The following is a 22,001-nucleotide window of genomic DNA, read 5'->3' on the forward strand; positions in this document are numbered from 1 at the left end:
GGGCCTGCACGGCCCAGTGACTCATGGAAACAGCCGGAGCATGATGGGAAAACTAGCACACAACAAAGGGAGTAATTCACAAAAGAAAATGGAGGGAAAAAAGAGGGAAAAAATGCCGAGAAAACTCACAACAGATGGAGGCTGTAATCAATACACATCTGCGACGCCGCCGCCGCCGCCGCCCGCGGGGAATGGAAGCATCTTTCCATCCCAGAGAAGAGGAAAACCAGAGGTCGGCACTTTCAGGGCGATTCTCCTCCGGGGGTGGGGGCGGGGGGCGGGCCTTCCTGTTCGGGGGCGGAGCCTAGCATTGTAAAGATGCGCCGCCAAACTTTCGCGTTGTTGAACAAACTGAGGTTTACGGTTGTGTTTCGTTTAAATTGCACAAATATTTGATTCACAAACACGGACAATCCTGTAATCTCATTTTGCTAATCTAGATTAATCTCGTAAAAACGTACGTAATTATACAGTTTTGTATTTGTCGCTAAATCTGACCAAAAATGTATTAAATACAATGTAATTGTCACTTGTTTTTTATATATCGCTACACAGCTAATACTAGTGGTAGCACATTGGATGCTAGCATAAGCGAACATAAGAAATTCTCCAAATCAACAAAAAAGAATAATTAAGCTAATACAAATATTTATGTTTTTCTTTCTACAGCTACATGCTTTTATGTTTTAAGGACATATGTGTTTATTAATGCTATATAGCTAAAGAACAACACGGTTTATGAGCGCATATGTTTTCACAACTTACCATTAGCAAACGTTAGCATTAGCACACTGGACGTAAGTGATATAAACCACAGCTAATATCAAAATTAGTTAGCATACTGGAACATACTCGCTTTAATAATGCTGTGAGAGTGTGTTCTTACCTGCTAACAGTAGCATTAGCAAGCTAACGACCATACATATATATAAACTCAAACATGTACTAAAATATTTTTAGAAAACAAATATGTCTTTAAGAGAGCTTTTACCTAAATGCTGTATAGCTAAAACTAGCATGAGCACACCGGATGTTAGCATAAACATTAACAGCTAAACATAACCCACAGTTCTACATTGCTACATACAGAAGCTAATGTTAGCATTAACATATGATCATAAAGAACAAATTTAGGGAGTAAATAAAAAAATAAAAAATATATATAAGCGGAAAAGGACGCAAGGAAACTTTTCCCAGCATGCATCAGCGGGGATTAAACTGTGTTTGGCTCGGCCGAGGTTCCGTCTGTCAACACGCGGCGTCAACAACGCTGTGTTTCCATGGCAACGGCCAAAAAATGGGGAGGAAAGAGAGCGAGAGAGGAAACTTTAAAACTGTCAGAAAGAGTTTGTTTCCATCAAACTGTTTGTTTATTTTTTTTTGTGTGTGCATTTTTCAATTTGTATGATTAAAAAAAAAAAGTTTCATCCAGATCTAATCCAGATTAGGGATTTGGCGGCACATTTAAACATGGTAACATGGTTCAGTCCAAGTCAGAACGAGCTCAGTGGATTAAAATGTGGAGGGGGGAGGAGTCTGTACAGGCAGAGGTGAGGGGGGCGTGGCCAAGTGTCACGTGATCAGACTCAGGTGTCGCTCGTTTACTTGTCACTTCCTCACATTTTAAAAAGCAGCAGCAGAGAGAAAAACAGACGGCGATGTTTTGTTTTTGTCGTCGCACGAATGCGTTCGCCGTTAAAGCTGCAGTACGTAACCTTTAAATGTAAATTTAAACGTCCGTTACGTCAAATATCTCTGGGGTTTTACAGATTTTTTTTTTTTTTGTCAGATATCTGCGTTGAGAGCTTGTGTCGTTTCCCCTACGCTGCACACAGGAAGTGATTTGTGTTACGTCAATGAGGTACGTCAATGGAGGCCGCGGCGACACCGAGCGAGTAAAGCGAGACGACAGCAAACGAGCTTCAATAACGACTTCTGAAAGTGGATAAAAAGGTAAGGAAAACTTACTTTTGTCTTAAAAACAAACTAAAAAAACAGTTAATTCTACAACTAATAAACCCCGCCCCCGAATATTAGCACTTCTTGACTCCGCCCACCTCTGCTCTGCTGCTGTATACACTGTAAAAACAGCACTAATATTAATGCATAATATTAATAAACTAAAATTACTTTATATAATTGTTAATTTAAAATCGAAAACTTTGAGTTCCTTAAAGTGAAAAAAGTAAAGACATTTTACAAGTTGACGTTTTGAAAACTTCACTGTATTTGTAAAGTATTTGTACATTTCGCAGAAATTGTGTCCTGTAAGTAATATTTTCTTTAAGAATTTACTTTCAAATTGGTTATATTTGCACAAACAACAATCTGTTAAAGAGAATTTTAAGTCTTTTTACACACCAGTAATGAACTGTTTTAGCTTGTTATTGCTAATTTAAGCTAAAAGTAAGTAAATAAGTACTTTATTTAAGTTAAATATTTTTTTATTAAAATTTACTTAATTGCCAAGATTATATTTTCTTTTTAGGTTTAAAAGAATAAAAAAATAAAAATTCCCAAAAACTAGCTTATTTTGCTAGCTTAAAAATATTTTTTTTGCAGTGTAAACAAACAAAGTCTATTTTCAGTTGAAGGTCGAAACAAATAACAAATGTTATTATTTCTGTTGACAAAGACGAAACAGACACAGAATAACGACGACAACAACAACACTGAGAAGCAGTTACGTAGTGCAGCTTTAAAGCTGCAGCTCCAACACATTATTTATTATTATTCTTTTGAATCAGACAGAACTCAGGACGCCGGCGCCTCCTGAAGCGTCTGAAACGTGAGCCTCCGTCAGTCGTGAGACGCTCTGATAAAACATGACACGTGACTTATTTCTGCTGAGTCATCATTAAAGCTCTGACCTCAGACTGAGTCGCTGCTGACAGCCGCGATCAACGCGTCTGCTCTCACCCTCAAACTTTTCCACCGCCGCCGCCGCCGCCGTCTTCGTCTCGGTGTTCTGGCCCCGCCCCCACATCATCCTGCACTGACTCATTTAATAGTCGACGGCCAATCGGAGCACAGTAAGCACCTCAGCTGGCTCCGCCTCTTTAGTCCGGGAAGAAACATTTTCACTTTTTCCTTCGGGAAACTTAAAGGTGACGTAGTTATTAACAGGTGAGGCGAGCGGCGGCGGCGTGCGCTGGTAATTTAATGACGCCTTCATTCAGGGTCGGACACGCCCCCAACGCCGTCAACCCCCCCCCCAGACCATAAACAACGTCCTGCAGCCGGTGTGTGTGTGGACAGACTTCATGACACGTTTATTAGACATCACCTCAGACGCCCCTGGTGGCGAGGCGCTGGAAACTCCGGGTCACGGGCTCAGAGGGGCGGAGTCAGAGGGGCGGGCTCAGGGGGGCGGGGTCAGGGGGGCGGGGGCACGAGTGAATCACACCTTTAATGCGCCACAGTTTCCTGTGTTTTTTATTTCCTGTGAGTATTCATTGTCCCCAGTGTGTATATGTATGTATACTGTATATGTATATATATGAATATATATATGTATGTATGCAAGTAAATATCTATGCATATATATATATATATATATATATATATATATATACACATACGTATATATACGTGTATATGAATGTATACATATATGTATGTATACACATATATATGTATGTATACACATATATGAATGTATACACATATGTATACATTCATATATGTGTATATATAAATATATATGTATATATACATATATATGTGTATATATATGTATATATACACATGTATATGTATATATACATATATATGTGTATATATATGTATATATACACATGTATGAATGTATACATATATGTGTATATACATACGTATGTATATAGATGTGTATATATACATACATCTATATACACGTGTGTGTGTATGTATGTATGTATGTATATAGATGTGTATATATACATACATCTATATACACATGTGTGTGTGTGTATGTATGTATGTATGTATGTATATACACATACATATATATGTATATGTTCAGGAATAATCCACTGAGATTAATAATCTCTTTCTTAAATACAAAACAAGCAGTTAAAACATGTAAAAACAAGGACGATATCAGTAAAATACTATTTCTTATACGTTTGGCCACATACAGATCAAAGGATTGTGGGGGCGGAGTCTGTCTGCATGGCTAGTGGGAACACGAAATGTGAAAATGCGTCATATTTCTGTTGTTTTACGAGAATTCCTGCAAAATTCACGAGATCGCCTTCAAACTCGGCGAGATGGCAACCTACGCGGGTTCTGACGCGGACGCCAAGTTTGGTGACTTTTCGTGAACGGTAAAGTCCCTTAAAGAGTTAGACGATAATAAAGAAAAAGATCTCTTTTTGAAACTAAAGCAGAGGGGGTGGGGGGGGGGGGGGGGTTCAGAGAAGAAAAACAAGCAGCACTTTAAAGAATCTAAATAAATAAATAACCACATAAAATAACAAGTAATAAAAGAAGAAGAAAACCTCTGGTACGATTGGTACCAGCGTGTCCATGTGGACCCCATCATCGTTGTTTTCAGCCTGACAACACGGCTCCCGAGTGGGTTTCCATGGTGGTCCCACGTCTGTGGACTGAAACCATGTGACCAGGTAACGTGGTAAAAGTGTCCGAAGTGGGCAAAAGAAACAAGCTTAGCTCCCACGTCGTCCGTCCTTATGGCGTCCACATGGACGTGTTGTTGTCTGGGGAACAAAGACAATTAAAAACAATTAAAATATAAATTAATAAACGGATCATAAAAAACACGCTGGAACGACATGTTCACATAAACGAGACACGCACGCAGATGAAAAACCGACAATAAAACCGTGACATCTGACATGAAAGAAAGTCAATTTGGACGCCATGTGCCCCGTGGACAGAAGGGGGCGCCCACCCACATCCCCCGCCCCCCACCCCGGCGCTGATTTTTACCACGTCTGACAGCTTCAGGGACGTTTCCATGTTTCGGGTGGAGTTGGTTTTCAGAAAACATCATTTTCGCCGTGTTCTAGCTAATGTGAAAAGTGTTGAAGTTCCATCACAGAGACGACGGCGCAGTTTTCCAGAGAGCAATCAGCGGCGAGAGGGCGTCCGGCCAACGACCCGGCGCAGAGCGCTTACAAGCTATTAAAAAGAGATTTATCATCATCTGGTTAAAGGTGCAGAAACACAGACGCACAGCACCATCATCATCAACACTGCTGCTGCTGCTGCTGCTGATGGTCCTGGTCCTGGTCCTGGTCCTGGTCCTGGTTCTGACCCCACAGCAGAAACACTCACGGCTCCACAGAGGATACACCACCTCGTTAAAAAAACAGGATTCCGCTCCAGAACCCCAGCGTTTATCTCCGCGAGACGCAAACGAATTTCGAAACACATGAAACCCATCAAGTCTGGATCGAAGCTGAGTCCAGGTCCCGGTCGTGGTCCCACAGGGATGAACCGGACTCGGCTCTGTTCATGGAGAGTCTGTAACTGAAGATTTTTATTGCATGAAATATTGTGTCCAAAACAAACGAAGGGGGAAGCTTTTTACAACAGATTAGCATCAGGGTTCAACGGAGCGTGAGATTGGCCCGGGAATTTGGGGGAGTGGTATCACTTTTGTTCTGCTGAGCCCAAAAGGCAAAGATCTCGATCTACTGGTTGATCTTGGTCCTGACCTTGACTTATGGTCATTAGCAGCAGCAGCAGAAGAAGAAGATCACGGGTAGCAGGGGTTTTTTCTTTGAGATAATGAGCGTGAGACGCTCGGTCATCCCTCAAGAACTCGGATTAGAGCCTCAGTTGAGGGAGTATGGCCACCTGGGGAGGAAGCCACCGGGAACCTCCCGAGGGAGATGTTCCTGGCTCGTCCAACTGGTAGGAGACCTCTGAGCAGGTCAAGGACTTCTTTGAGAGATTATATCTCCTCGCTGGCCTTTACTCCACGTCCGCAGAACTTCGCATTTCAGCATTCGCGTTCAGATTCCCGCAGGTCTCTTTGTACTTTTGCACATCCTCTTATTTTCTGATCGCTCAGTTGTACCAAAGTACCTCCTCGCACCATCTCAACCAAGCGTCCACGGTTGCTCTAACTCTTTCAACCAAAACTCAACTCAAGTGCGCAACTGCTACTAGAACATGCTAGCTACAGGAGCAGTCCGCGTGGACTCAAACTGTACATGTTACTCACAGTTGTCCACGTAGGATCCACTCCAGCGGAGTCGCATGGACCTCGGTATGTAGACACACGGATGCAGAATCCAGGACTGAAAACTTAGAACCGCCAGAAGGAGGTGCTGTGTCGTTCGTTTTAGCCAAACTGTCCTGTGGTTGGTCAAAGTCTCGATGTAATGCTGAAACATTACTGGGGGACACACGGATGGCTAGTGGGCAGCACCGTTGCCTCACAACAAGAAGGTCTGGGTTCGCGACCAAAGGCCCCTTTCCTGTTTGGAGTTAGCATCTTCTACCAGGTTCTCCGGTTGCTTCCCAAAATCACGCAGAGGTTAGCTGGACCTCTCTGAACTGTTTGTCCTGCAGGGGGCGCTGCATTGGCTCCGGCAGACGATGGATGGATGTTTTTTGACCGCGTTGAGGTCCAATTTTCTGTGCTTGTTTGGATCAGACCATGTGGAGGTGACATGTTTCAGGATGGTTTAACTCGTCCTCCTCCTCCTCCTCCTCATCCCAGTAGCCCTCAACCGCCTGCAGCGGTTTTGTCGAGGCAGAGTCATTTAGTGTTTTACAAACTCCTTTAAATGACTCGGAGCCTGGCCTGGTTTCCGCAGCGCGACCAAACCCCCGCCCATGGAGGCGACAGCTTCGCCCTGCGCCTGTAACCACAACACCACAACAGTGACTCACACACTCTGGTCTGCTAATACGGAGCCTCTCCGTGTACCAGAGAGGCTGTAAATGTGATTAAAAACAACACTTGACATGTTGTATTTATTCGATTATGGCGCAGACAGGATCCGGAGCTGCCAGTAAAATGAAAAAAGGAAGAAAAAAAAAGTAAGTGCAGCAGAGATAAAAACAGCAGAAATGACACTAAAATATATTCACTCGTGTCTTTTAACGAGAAGGAAAAACTTTATTATTAGCCCTCGGTCGGTGAAGGAGGTTCACACTTAGCCTGGAATGGCCCGCAAGTCTGAACATGTTCCTCCTGCACTAATCACGCCTTATAAAACAAGTGTCATTGCGTTAAATGGACACAGAAATGGATAAATCACATCAACATAACAAATCTCTACTTTCGACTCAAGCGAACCGAAAAACGTCAACTTTCTCTATGGAATTCTGCACATTTACGAAGATTTTTTTATGATTTTCAAGCAGGTTTTTGAAGGTTTATCTGTGGTTCGACACAAGAGATGATAGTGATATTGTGTATATATAGCAAATAAATATTAATTTAAATTTAAATAAACATTTTCAATTTAAATATTTAAATTAATTTTATTAAAATTAATTTAAATATTTTAAATTGAAAATGTCTTCTGGTTGGTCAAAGTCGTGGCGTAGTAGTGGGTAGCACGGCAACGTTAGCGCATGTCGCGTTTCCATGGCGACTGACCGGAAAATTATGCATGTGACTCCCGATTGTTAAAAATCAGTCTCTAAAGTAACACAGTTTTTCTTGCCGTTAGCTGTGTAAGCACCTTTAGCGCCGTTAGCATGTCTTCAGTTGATCTGGAGCGCTCTGTTTTATCAAACGAAAAGAGCAGCGCTACAAATAACCAGCGTACCTGTGTACTGCGTATGTTTTCAATACATACCATTACGAAATGTTAGCATTAGCTAACAAAAAATATCAAAATGAGTTAGCATACTGGAACATACTCCCTTTAATCATGTTATATAGAAAATGATTCGCGTTAGCAAACGTTGAATTTACAACCACAACACTTTGAGAGTGCGTTTATGCTAGCTAAGATTCGCTTTAGCAAGTGAGCAACCACAACGACTTTTACTTAAATTATGTAAAGCTAAATCTAGCATTAGCACACCAGATGTTAGCATAAACATTAACAGCTTAGCAAAACCCACAGTTTTACATTGCTACCAAGAGAAGCTAATGTTAGCATTAACGTATAAAACATAAAGAAAGAAGGTAGGAGTAAATGAAAAATAAATATAACTAATTTATTTTCTTTCCCAGCATGCATCAGCTGGGATTTAACTGTGTTTGGCTCCCAGAGGCTCCGCCGTTAACATCCCAGCACTAATTTTACACAACATTTAAAGATTCTCTATTTTAAAGCAAATATGGTGGAAAATCAGCGGTAAAACAAACTCCTGCAGCTGCTGTGAAGCTGCCTTCATTTGAATAAAGTTGTGAGCGCTCGTGTCACAGCTGTCCGCCGGCGGTTTTCTGTGGTTAGCGTGTGAGGTCTGAAGTGGCGAGCGAGAGTTTACCCACGAGCGCGCCGCACAGAGACGGTTGTGTCTCGCTCTCCTCACGCCGGCGTGAATGGCCTCGCTCAGACCTGTCACGATGACTGATGGTCACTTTACAAATGGGGCACCCCACATCCCCCCCCCCCCCCCCCAACCACCACCAACATGGCCCCCACCTCCACCTGCAGTGAAATCATAGCGCTGAGCTGATGCTACGCAGACGGATTCTTTAAATAAAGTCTCTGTACACGGGTTTGGTTTAGCGCACGAGAAAACATTCGTTTTAACAAGCAGAAATAACAAAGTCACATCATTATTATTATTTTTATCGCTGCTGTAAGTGGATTCAGGTCAATCAAGGAGTTCCACCTGGATCTATACTGGGCCCGCTGCTGTTTATTTTTAAACTCAACATGTGGGCGTAAAGCAAGCATAATGTTTTCTTTCTCAGCGTTGCATTACTTGCTAATGCTATGCTAACTTTGTTCATAGTAACGTGCGACGGCTTGTATATTGATTTAGCTCCTTTAGCTAACTTTACATCCTTTTGAAACAAACTATTCTGTGTGAAGACTTTTACTTATTAACTTCAGCTACGCTAACTAATTTAAAGCTCAAATCGTGACGCTAACATTCGGCTAACTTCACATCACCACCTCTGACTTAACTTGAAAACATTGATGCAAGTCTGAGGCTAATGCTATTTCAACTTTGTTCGTAGTGTGACAGCTTGTAAAGTAACGTGCAAACCACTGAAGTTAATTTAGATAACCAGCTCCTGCTGGCCAAACTAGCTTGTAAAGCTGAAAGCTGATTTGATTTAGCTTCTTTAGCTAACTTTACATCCTTTTGAACAAAACTGTTCTGTGTGAAGTGGTTTTTAAAGACTCGCATCTTCAGTGGAAACCAAGGAGCTCACAGCAGTGGAGGGAAGATGACGACTAACTTCTCACTTCCTTAAGCTAATTTAGCTTGTAAAGCTTTTAACGTCAGGTCAGATTCAATTTAAATCACCACCTGTGACTTAGCTAAACTAGCTTGTAAAGCTAAAAGGTAGCTATTATAACATAATATATTCAAAACGTTATTTAACATTTAAAGGCACTCAAACCATATTAACATCACATCTTGACATCGTGATACTAGCATTACCAAAACCTTGATTTGTGTCTCTAAACTACTTAAACTAATTTAGCTTGTAAAGCTTTAAACATCAGGTCAGATTCACATCAAATCACCACCTGTGACTTAGCTAAACTAGCGTGTAAAGCTAACATCATATCTTTGTGATACTAGCATTAAGAAAACCTTGATTTGTGTCTCTAAACTACTTAAGCTAATTTAGCCCGTAAAGCTTTTAACATCAGGTCAGATTCGCATTAAATCACCACCTGTGACTTAGCTAAACTAGCGTGTAAAGCTAAAAGGTAGCTAACATAGCATAACTGATTCAAACCGCAAGCTAATTTAGCTTGTAAAGATTTTAACATAAGGTCAGATATCACCACCTGTGACTTAGCTTGTAAAGCTAAAAGGTAGCTAACATAACTTAGCATTTAAAGGGACTCGAACCATATTAACGTTCACTACAGAGCCATCAAACCCTGGATTCGTCCTCTGTGGACCATGAACGTCTGAAAAACCCGGAGCCAAACTGACAGAACGACTAAAACGTTATTAGCGTAGCTTAATCCAGGCTCCTTTAGGAAAAGCTCCAAAAATAAAGTAAGAGTTAAAGTGAGAGCGGTTCACAGCTGGACCACCGTGGACAGAGCGACGAGACGACACATCACGGAGCTGTTGACGCCGTGTGGACGGCGTTTGTGTAGCGCTCTTGTGTGTGTGTGTGTGTGTGTGTGTGTGTGTGTGTGTGTGTCGAGGCTACGCCGCGTTCCCCTCATTAAACCTCTGGACTCTCCTCACGCCGTCATTAAGCTGTCAGCTCTGATGAGTGTGTGTGTGCAGACTGAGGCGGCCTTCAGATCACGCTAACACCCCCGAGGCCGCAGAGCTAACCGACGGTGGTCCGAGCGGCCAGGTCCCAAAACCGCAGCCGCTTCGCCCCCACCCCCCCAACCCGTCGACCACCAGCAGCAGCTCCTGCTCTGACGGGAATCCACAGCACCTGCTACAGTCTGCCTGCTGTGTGTGTGTGTGTGTGTGTGTGTGTGTGTGTGTGTGTGTGTGTGTGTGTGTGTGTGTGTGTGTGTGTGTGTGTGTGTGTGTGTGTGTGTGTGTCCACGTGAACACACAAGCACAGAGTGTGACTGCAGGTACACAACAAACTCAAGAGTCCGCGGTAAACGTTCTCAGGTTTTTATAAGCTTAGATATGCTAATATGTGGTGGACATGCTAATCGGATAGCGTTCTCTATCTTTTTTATAGTAAAAAAGTGGAATTTTTCAGGTTTTTCTAAGCTCAGGGACTCTGATCTATGGATCATTTCCTCAATTTCAAAAAATCATGAAAATTATTGCTTAAGAGATTTGCAAATAATTTCAACTGATCCTTGTTCAGGGCGATGCCGACTATTATGATGGTAAATTTCAAGTCATTCCGAGATACTTTTTGTTTTTGAGAAAAATCTCAGCTCACTGTCAAAGTGCATCAGGGCAAATGGATCATTTAATAAATTTCAAAAAATCATAAAAATTATTCCTTAAGAGATTTGCAAATATTTTCAACAGATCTTTGTTCAGGGCGATGCCGACTATTATGATGGTGAATTTCAAGTCATTCCGAGAAACTTTTTGTTTTTGAGCAAAATCTCAGCTCACTGTCAAAGTGCATCAGGGCAAATGGAAAATTTTCCGAATTTCAAAAAATCATAAAATGTATTCCTTAAGAGATATGCAACTTTTTTCAACGGATCCTTGTTAAGAGCGATGCCGACTATTATGATGGTAAATTTCAAGTAATTCCGAGAAACTTTTTGTTTTTGAGGAGAAAGTCAGCTCACTGTCAAAATGCATCAGGGCAAATGGAAAATTTTCCGAATTTCAAAAAACCATAAAAATGATTCCTTAAGAGATACGCATTTTTTTTTAATGGATCCTTGTTTAGGGCGATGCCGACTATTATGATGGTAAAATTCAAGTCATTCTGAGAAACGTTTTGTTTTTTTGAAGAAAGTCAGCTCACTGTCAAAGTGCATCAGGGCAAATGGATCACTTCCTGAATTTCAAAAATTCATTAAAATTATTCCTTAAGATGTTTGCAAATATTTTCAACAGATCCTTGTTCAGGGCGATGTCGACTATTATGAGGGTAAATTTCAAGTCATTCCGAGAAACTTTTTGTTTTTGAGAAAAATCTCAGCTCACTGTCAAAGTGCATCAGGGCAAATGGAAAATTTTCCGAATTTCAAAAAATCATAAAAATTATTCCTTAAGAGATACGCAATTTTTTTTCAACGGATCCTTGTTAAGAGCGATGCCGACTATTATGATGGTAAATTTCAAGTCATTCCGAGAAACTTTTTGTTTTTGAGAAGAAAGTCAGCTCACTGTCAAAATGCATCAGGGCAAATGGATAATTAAATGAATTTCAAAAAATCATGAAAATTATTGCTTAAGAGATTTGCAAATAATTTCAACTGATCCTTGTTCAGGGCGATGCCGACTATTATGAGGGTAAATTTCAAGTCATTCCGAGAAACTTTTTGTTTTTTAGAAGAAAGTCAGCTCACTGTCAAAGTGCATCAGGGCAAATGGAAAATTTTCCGAATTTCAAAAAATCATAAAAATTATTCCTTAAGAGATACGCAATTTTTTTCAACGGATCCTTGTTAAGAGCGATGCCGACTATTATGATGCTAAATTTCAAGTCTTTCCGAGAAACTTTTTGTTTTTGAGAAGAAAATCAGCTCACTGTCAAAATGCATCAGGGCAAATGGATAATTTAATGAATTTCAAAAAATCATGAAAATTATTGCTTAAGAGATTTGCAAATATTTTCAACTGATCCTTGTTCAGGGCGATGCCGACTATTATGAGGGTAAATTTCAAGTCATTCCGAGAAACTTTTTGGTTTTTTGAAGAAAGTCAGCTCACTGTCAAAGTGCATCAGGGCAAATGGATCATTTCCTGAATTTCAAAAATTCATTAAAATTATTCCTTAAGATGTTTGCAAATATTTTCAACAGATCCTTGTTCAGGGCGATGTCGACTATTATGAGGGTAAATTTCAAGTCATTCCGAGAAACTTTTTGTTTTTGAGAAAAATCTCAGCTCACTGTCAAAATGCATCAGGGCCAATGGATAATTTAATGAATTTCAAAAAATCATGAAAATTATTGCTTAAGAGATTTGCAAATATTTTCAACTGATCCTTGTTCAGGGCGATGCCGACTATTATGATAGTAAATTTCAAGTCATTCCGAGAAACTTTTTGTTTTTGAGAAGAAAGTCAGCTCACTGTCAAAGTGCATCAGGGCAAATGGAAAATTTTCCGAATTTCAAAAAATCATAAAAATTATTCCTTAAGAGATACGCAATTTTTTTCAACGGATCCTTGTTAAGAGCGATGCCGACTATTATGATGCTAAATTTCAAGTCTTTCCGAGAAACTTTTTGTTTTTGAGAAGAAAATCAGCTCACTGTCAAAATGCATCAGGGCAAATGGATAATTTAATGAATTTCAAAAAATCATGAAAATTATTGCTTAAGAGATTTGCAAATATTTTCAACTGATCCTTGTTCAGGGCGATGCCGACTATTATGAGGGTAAATTTCAAGTCATTCCGAGAAACTTTTTGGTTTTTTGAAGAAAGTCAGCTCACTGTCAAAGTGCATCAGGGCAAATGGATCATTTCCTGAATTTCAAAAATTCATTAAAATTATTCCTTAAGATGTTTGCAAATATTTTCAACAGATCCTTGTTCAGGGCGATGTCGACTATTATGAGGGTAAATTTCAAGTCATTCCGAGAAACTTTTTGTTTTTGAGAAAAATCTCAGCTCACTGTCAAAATGCATCAGGGCCAATGGATAATTTAATGAATTTCAAAAAATCATGAAAATTATTGCTTAAGAGATTTGCAAATATTTTCAACTGATCCTTGTTCAGGGCGATGCCGACTATTATGATAGTAAATTTCAAGTCATTCCGAGAAACTTTTTGTTTTTGAGAAGAAAGTCAGCTCACTGTCAAAGTGCATCATGGCAAATGGAAAATTTTCCGAATTTCAAAAAATCATAAAACTTATTCCTTAAGAGATACGCAATTTTTTTCAACGGATCCTTGTTCAGTGCGATGCCGACTATCATGATGGTAAATTTCAAGTCATTCCGAGATACTTTGTTTTTTTTTTTTCTGATGGGCCGCTGCGTGCCTGGTGCAGGATGATAAATCGGTGAAAATTAAAATTCCTCCAAAAAATTTAAAAATCATGGATGCACACCACGGGGTCATGCTCAACCCATATCCAACGTCTTAGGGCAATCTGACTAACGGTCAGTGAGATACGCCTGTCGCAGACGGACGCAACTTCCTTTATAAATAGATAACAATAATATGTTCTCATCTGTTTGTAGAACGAAGGACCAGCGTCTCATAAAATGACCCGTAATCCTCGCGGACGTTCAGCCTCGACTTGTGCAGAGGTTTGAAGGCCGCGCGGCGCTAGCTCGCTATGCGCAGAGGAAACAGGCTAACAGGATTCAGTCCAATCCTATTATGTCGTTACTGGAGCTCAGGTGAAAACTGGCAGCGGAGAGGAAAATGAAAAGAAAACAAAAAAAACCAGACGTGATGAAAAAATGTCATTAAAGCTCCAGTATGTGAGATTTAAGTGAACTGACTTAATGTAACATATCTACATGTATTCAATGTTTTCATTCGCCTTAAATTCTATAATATGATAATATTATGTTATATATATGTCATATATGGACCACCATCTCTTTTTTTTTTCTTTTTTTTTCAATTTTAGTTTCAATGCTAACTGAAGGTTAGCATAAGCAGTAGCATCCAACTTCATGGAGAAAACACTGTTAAATCTCACACACTATGGATTCAAATTAAAATAGAAATAATATTATAAATACTTTATTCTTTATTATACTTTATTATTTAATAATAAAAGAAAATGACATTTCATTTTGAGACTTTCATATTTATATCAGGAGTCTGCTCTACAGGGACGGCCATTTTGGACCATTTTGGTGTTTACTGTAGCCCACAAGGGACAAACTAAATGTCTTGTAACTTTTGTGCACTTAACCTTTAAAATACACTGTAAAAAATGAACTCAACTTCAGGCTAAAGTTCAGCTGACGACGATCTTCTGTCTGACGTCGTTGTTGACGTCAAAGTCGAGATCAGACGCCGACGTCTTTGTCCTGAAGTTTGACTCAGGACAGAAAAATCCAGCGACTTTTTTATCTGAACCCGACAAAAGAGTTTTTACGTCGTTTAAACAATCTGAGAAAGTTTCAAGTGTGTCAACATTCCAGTGCCGTCGCCGTGACGACAGACGCCGCCGCGGTCACGTGACGTCAGACGTAGAGCGGGTGGTAAATATCGTGAAAATTTGACTTTGATGCTAATAAACGTAAATGAGTCAAATATATAAAATAAACCCAGTGACCTTCATGGTATTTAAAGGATCTTTAAGGTGTTTTACAGGTATTATTTAAGGGTAACATAAAGGGTGTTAAAGGTCATTTCAAGGGTCATTAGGATCTTAACGAAAGTGTTTTAACGGTCTAATTTTAAGATTTTTTTAATGTTATTTTCAGGTTTTTGATTGATATTTAAGGATATTTTAAGGTGTTTTACGTGTCTTTATTCAACGATCTCAGTTTATGTGTTTATAGAGATCTAAAGGATCTTTTAAGGTGTTTTACAGGTATTATTTAATTTTAAGGGGTTATTAGGATCTTAATAAAAGTGTTTTAATGTTCTTACACTATATTAAGATGTTTTCAAGGTGTTTGGAGAACATTTAAGGTGTTTTACAGGTCTTATATAAGGGCGTTTTAAGGGGTTTAGGATCTTAATGAAAGTGTTTTAACGTCCTTATATTAAGTCATTTTGAGGTGTTTGATTGACATTGATATTTAAGGATCCTTTAAGGTGTTTTATACGTCTTATTTAAGGGTAACATAAAGGGTGTTATAAGGACGTTTTAAGGGGTTATTAGGATCTTAATGAAATTGTTTTAAAGTTCTTATATTAAGATTTTTTAAATGTTATTTTGAGGTGTTTGACATTGATCTTTTAAGGTGTTTTACACGTCTTTATTTAACGATCTCAGTTTATGTGTTTTTAGAGGTTTTAAGGATCTTTTAAGGTGTTTTACAGGTATTATTTAAGGGTGTTAGAAAGGATGTTAAAAGGTAATTTTTAGGGACTTAACAAAATGTTAACGTTCTTACACTATATTAAGATGTTTTTAAGGTCATTTTAAGGTGTTTGGAGAACATATGGACGTTTTAAGGGGTTACTAGGATCTTAATGAAAGTGTTAAGGTTTTTATATTAAGATGTTTTTTAATGTTCTTTTGATGTGTTTGATTTATATTTAAGGCTCTTTTAAGGTGTTTTACAGGCATTATTTAAGGGTGTTATAAAGGATGTTTAAAGGCCATAATAAGGGATTTTTAGGATCTTAACGAAGGTGTTTTAATGTATATTAAGATGTTTTTAAGGTGTTTGGAGAACATTTTATGTGGTTTATCTAAGTTAAGGTGTTTTTAGAGATTCTAAAGGATCTTTTAAGGGGTTATTAATGAAAGTGTCTTATATTAATATATATATATTTTTTTTATGTCATTTTAAATGTGTTTCAACAATGACTTTGAATATTGATATTTAAGGGTATTTTATGAGCATCTCAGTTAAGGGGTTTAAGAGATTTTAAGGGACTTTCTAAGGGAAGTTCTTTTTTTCCACAAATTAGATTTTAAGTGGTTCTTTAAAGGTCATTTTTAAAGTGTTTTTAGAAATCGTTCCATTAAGGACATTTTAATCCCGATCTAAAGGGAATTCTAAGGTGTTTTTAAGGTCATTTTGAGGGCGTTTGAAACAAAGTCTTAAAGGACGTACGGTCGCTCCGTGGCTCCTTTTAAAGATAAGCAATTTAAACATTAGACAGAGCGACTGCAGTGTGTGCGTTAGCCTGGTTTCAGGAATGTGTGTGTGTGTGTGTGTGTAGTGTGTGTCATTAGGGGCAGCCTTGAGATGTTTCCAGAGCTCTGTTCTGCATTATTGTGCAGCGCGAGATCAAGGTGGTTTTAATGCGCGGTGACGTTTGAGCGCTGAGCAGCAGCTTGTTAGCGTCGCTGCAGCAAATATATATACGAGCTCACACCAACAACAAACACATTTCTGTTTGTTTTCCACTTCATTAACGCACATCCAGACCAACGATACGCAGTAAAAAAGACAGAATTTTTTTTAAAAAAAGACGTAACCCGGGGGACGGTCCTGGCGTCGCCTCAGACGACCGTTAATCGCCAACCTGCGAACGATCTCGCTTAAAATGTCACAGCAGCGCCAACGCTAACATGCCCAGGCCGCGTGACCGCTGGCCACGCCCACACGACCGCTGACCACGCCCACACGCGCGCGCGTCCCTGTGACGGGACGTCTCGTGTCGCGAAGGCCTCGCGACAAACGGACAAACGTTAGCATCGGCCGCACTTCTTCGCGGGAGGCGTCGCGTCGATTGGTCGATTCTACCGGTGACTGAATGTGCTAAGCTCCTCCCACAAGATGGACACGGACCATAATGCTTTGGGTTCCATCCCGGTTCCGGTTCGGTTTGGAAACGGGGGGCTTGCGGTAGTGCCTTTACCTGGTTGACGTAGCGCGACGTAACATCTATCTAGTAAGCTAACTAGCATCTATCTATCTCACAAGCTAACTAGCATCTATCTATCTCACAAGCTAAGTAGCATCTATCTAGTGCGCTAACTAGCATCTATCTATCTCACAAGCTAAGTAGCATCTATCTAGTGCGCTAACTAGCATCTATCTATCTCACAAGCTAACTAGCATATATCTAGTGAGCTAACTAGCATCTATCTATCTCACAAGCTAACTAGCATCTATCTAGTGAGCTAACTAGCATCTATCTAGTGAGCTAACTAGCATCTATCTATCTCACAAGAAAACTAGCATCTGTCTATCTAGCTATCTCTCAAGCTAACTAGCATCTATCTACTGTCCAGCGGTAGTGCCTTTACCTGGTTGACGTAGCGTGACGTCATACAATGATAACGACCTTGAACGCGACCAAAATGGAAGAAATCTTTGTCTCAACAAGACACCGGACCGTACCATTAACTCTGGTTCCCCCCAAGAGAAGGCTAACAAAAAAAAAACAACGGAAATTCAAGAACATAATTCGCGATTTGGCCGAGGCCGTGTCAGGTTTTTTTTGCAACATGACATCAAATCAGGCTCTGATTGGACGAGACCATCTGTCAGGTTAAGAGTCTAGGGTTATCAATGCTAATGGAGTGGCTAAGCTACTAGCATAACCTGAAAACACTTTTTTTTCCTTTTGTTGGGAAAATTGGATACAGGATTCAAAGGTGACTTGGGACTACGAATTTGGAAACTTCTACTAGCATAACTTGCACCAAAAGTCCGTAAAACACTCATCATGTATAACATAACCACCTCCTGCCTTTCAAAATAAAAGCACAGTGAAAACGTAGAAACGTCGTTTTGTGGAGAAACTTCGACGGTCGACGGAGGGACGTCATGGAAGCAACACGTCAAACATGACGTCACCTGACTGAGGCGACTCCGCCCGTCACCGCTCTGCTGCCACCGCGTTAGCATCAGCACACACACACACACACACACACACGAGCCACCCAGGATCATCACAGCGTTTCAATGTAAACACCAGTGATGTCACTGCTGATACTGATCACACACTCCTCCCTGTGTTTAAGCGCACACACACACACACAGACACACACACACACACACACACACACACACTCCCGTCATTGACGTCAGACGCCTCTTTCGCCCCCGATTTAAACCTAAAAGTAAAGTTTAGTTAAACTTAAACAGCTGTTTGAAGGTGTTTCATAAAGTGTCCTCACTACGTAGGTGCAAAACGCCGGTCCTCACTCGGCGTTTAACATCACTGAAATCAAAGATTTGGTCTTTCTTTTTATATATATATATATAATATATATATATATATATATATATATATATATATATATATATATATTATAATAATCATGTGGAGTTATTGATTTGTGATTGATGGGATGATGACGGACACACGCACAGTCTGGTTTCCATGACATCAGAGGACATTACATTGACTTTAAATTATTTCCAGGAGACTTATTCAAACTTTAACCTTAGCTTAACAGTGTGCTTACCAATCTCACAAGCTAACTAGCATCTATCTAGTGAGCTGAATAGCATTTATCTATCTCACAAGCAAACTAGCATCTATCTATCTATCTATCCCACAAGCTAACTAGCATCTATCTAGTGAGACAACTAGCATCTATCTCGCAAGTAAACTAGCATCTATCTATCTCGTATCAAACTAGCATATATCTATCCCTCACGCTAACTAGCATCTATCTAGTGAGATAACTAGCATATATCTAGTGAGCTAACTAGCATCTATCTATCTCACAAGCTAACTAGCATATGTCTATCAAGCCAACTAGCATCTATATGGCTATCTCACAAGCTAACTAGCATCTACCTATCTATCTCACAGGCTAACTAGCATCTATCTAGTGAGCTTACTAGCATCTAGCTAGTGAGCTAACTAGCATCTATCTAGTGAGCCATCTATCTATCTATCTATCTATCTATCTATCTATCTATCTATCTATCTATCTATCTATCTATCTATCTATCTCACAAGCTAACTAGCATCTGTCTATCAAGCCAACTAGCATCTATCTAGCTATCTCACAAGCCAACTGGCATCTATCTATCTATCTGTAGAATTCTGACTTTAAATGTCAGAATAAAGTTGTAATTCTGAGATGAAATGAATCCTGAGGACAGGACGACGAAGACAGGACACCGGGGACAGCAGACGACTATGAGGACAGGATTGAGAGGACAGGACTTAAAGAACAGGACTATGATGACGCCAGATATGGGACAAGACTAAGAGGACAGGACTGTTAGGACAGGACTGTGAGGACTGTGAGGACAGGTCTTAGAGGACAGGACTGAGGACCAGCAGTAACAGGCTGACGAGTCGAGGACAGAGGCAGTGTGCCCGCTCCCTCTCAGCGTTGGACTCGTCTGTCTGGGCGTCGTCTCTTGGACCTCCTGAGAAGCCGCCGGTGCCTCCAGCTGGCTCGAGTCCCAGCAGCGCCTCCTGCAGCCGACATGTGGGGGGTCCAGAGAAGGCTCTTACTTTGACAGACTCAAACCCTCAGAGGGTTTTTTTAAAACTCAAACTTCATGTTGAGCCTCACGATGCGAGTCCTCGCTGCTGGATCTGAAAATGTTTTTCACCTTCATGTTAATCTAACTCCATTTTCTGAGAAAATAAGTGGTTTATGGAACTGATTTTACACTGTAAAAAAAAACCATATATATATACATTAGTAAACTATATTGATTTGGGTTTGTTTTGGTTTAGCTAGTAGCTCAATTTTAGCAGCTAAATACCTGTAAAGGCGCCATATGTAAGAATGTGAATTAGCTGAAGCTACCTTCATTTAGCTCTTTTAAATTTATTTTCACCTTTTGTTGGGAAAATTGACATATGAACACGAAAATGGGCATTTCCTGAATGTGTTTTTGTATTGCTGGTGTGTTCCATCTGTACCAATGCTAACGGAGTGGCTAAGCTACTAGCATAACCTCAAAACTCTAATCCCCCGGCCCCCAACATTTGTTTTACGGAAACCAACCAAAATAATGACCAGGGCATCATTTCCTTGACTTGACGACACCTGAGGGTTCATGACAATTGAATTAGCTGAAGCTAACTTCATTTAGCTCTTTTAAATTCATGTTCCCCTTTGTTGGGAAAATTGATATATGAACAAGAAAATGTGTGTTTTTGTATTGATGGTGTGTTACATTGGTAGGAAAATTTAGTAGTTCCCAAAGTCAGGTGGTTATTTCTTCTACGGAAACGGTTCTGACCAAAGCAGGCGGAGCTAAAAAATCCGACAAACATCATGGTGCATTCCAGATGTAGTCGGAAGTCTAATTTCAAGGTTCTATTCAGACGTTTTAGCTGAAATGTCCCCTGTGCTCGGATTTCTGACTCGGGAAATTGGATACAGGATTCAAGAGTGACTGCCGGTGGCTTGTTTTTTACGAATTACGGACTAGGAACTCGGAAATTCCAACTTCTGATTTCAGCTGGAACGCACCATATTCAAGGGCCAGCGGCAGGTGTTGACGTGACCTTAAATAAAGAGGAGTTGAGTATCAAAACAAAGCAGGAAATGATAGAATATAACTGAAAAATACAACGATAAAATCAAGACAGGACCTTAAGACCGGGATGTGTTGGATGACACGGGAGGTGCAACATTAGGGACGCCAACTACCCAAAAACAAATCAGATCAGTTTTATTCGTATGGTGCCCGACCACGACGTCCGTACAGCATTATCGAGAAAGCGCCTAGCATCACAAAAAGCTAGCAAAGTCACCTGTTTTGCCCTAAATCCGATAAAGTTTGTTGTTATTCAACGGCTCCGGTCTTCTTTGAACACAACGGCCAAGTGAAAAAGTCCCAGATCCTCCTCCAAAGACTTCTCTCGGGCTTCACTTCCACCGACTCCTTTCTCTTCGGGCCGGCCGCGTTCCCCCGATCGGCGACCCGATCGTTTCCCCGATCGGCGACGCGCGACTCCTCTTGGGCGTTTGCGACGCAGTCCTGGTGACACAGTTCGCCGATCCTCCGTGACAGGTATCTGGAGATCCTCTTCGATCTGGAGACCCCGTTGTGACGTCGCGGCGCTCTGTATTCGACCATTCTGCCTTCGTCGGCGCGGGCGTCGCCGACGTCGTGAGCGGAAGCGGCGGCGGTCGGCGGCATCTGATCGGTGCTTTTGTTCAGAAAGCCAGTCGTCACCGCCGATCTGTCGACGTAAGGCTCGATTTCACCCGTGCCGTTGTACACGGACAACTCTCTCTCGACGACTTCTGCCAACTTCGGGATCTTGATGTTGCACTCCTCCTGCCGCCGCTCTTCTTCCGTCATGCTCGCCGACCGCTCTTCCAGACTGCACATGGCATCGCTCGGGAAGTTCTTGACGGCGAAGAAGGGGTGATCCAGGGCTTCGCGCGGCGTGACCCGTTTGTCCGGGTCGACCTGCATCATCTCCTTGAGGAGGCCCACGAACGTCTGCGTGTCCTCGTAGTCGCACGTGTGCGGTCGCGTCAGGACCATGTCGTGGAGGCGGGAGAACTTCCACTTGTTCTGCGCGGTGCTGCGCTTCTCGCACTTGCACGCCTCCGCCAGCCTCCAGGCGTCCCCGTCCTTCAGGAAGTTGTCCCTGGCGCAAAGCCCCGCGTCCAGCAGGTGCGTCTCGGGCAGCCCAAATATCTGGACGATCTCTCGCGTCACCTGGTGCTCGCACAGCACCCGGGAAAACAGGTGGGATCGGAGGTACATGAAGGCCAGGACGCAGCCCAG

The 22,001-nt window shown here is 41.0% G+C and overlaps 1 protein-coding gene across 1 annotated transcript in view; it reads left to right on the top strand.

The window, feature by feature from the left end:
• The first annotated feature begins 1,867 nt into the window (after positions 1 to 1,867).
• The window catches only part of pthlha (parathyroid hormone-like hormone a), a 51,425-nt gene continuing 31,291 nt past the window's right edge, over positions 1,868 to 22,001 (top strand). The window contains exon 1 of the mRNA XM_083902607.1: positions 1,868 to 1,953. The gene's annotated coding sequence lies outside the window, so the exon portion shown is untranslated. The remainder of the gene's footprint in view (positions 1,954 to 22,001) is intronic.

Source organism: Microchirus variegatus (genome assembly GCF_963457635.1).
Source record: "Microchirus variegatus genome assembly, chromosome: 16".
Lineage (NCBI taxonomy): Eukaryota > Metazoa > Chordata > Actinopteri > Pleuronectiformes > Soleidae > Microchirus > Microchirus variegatus.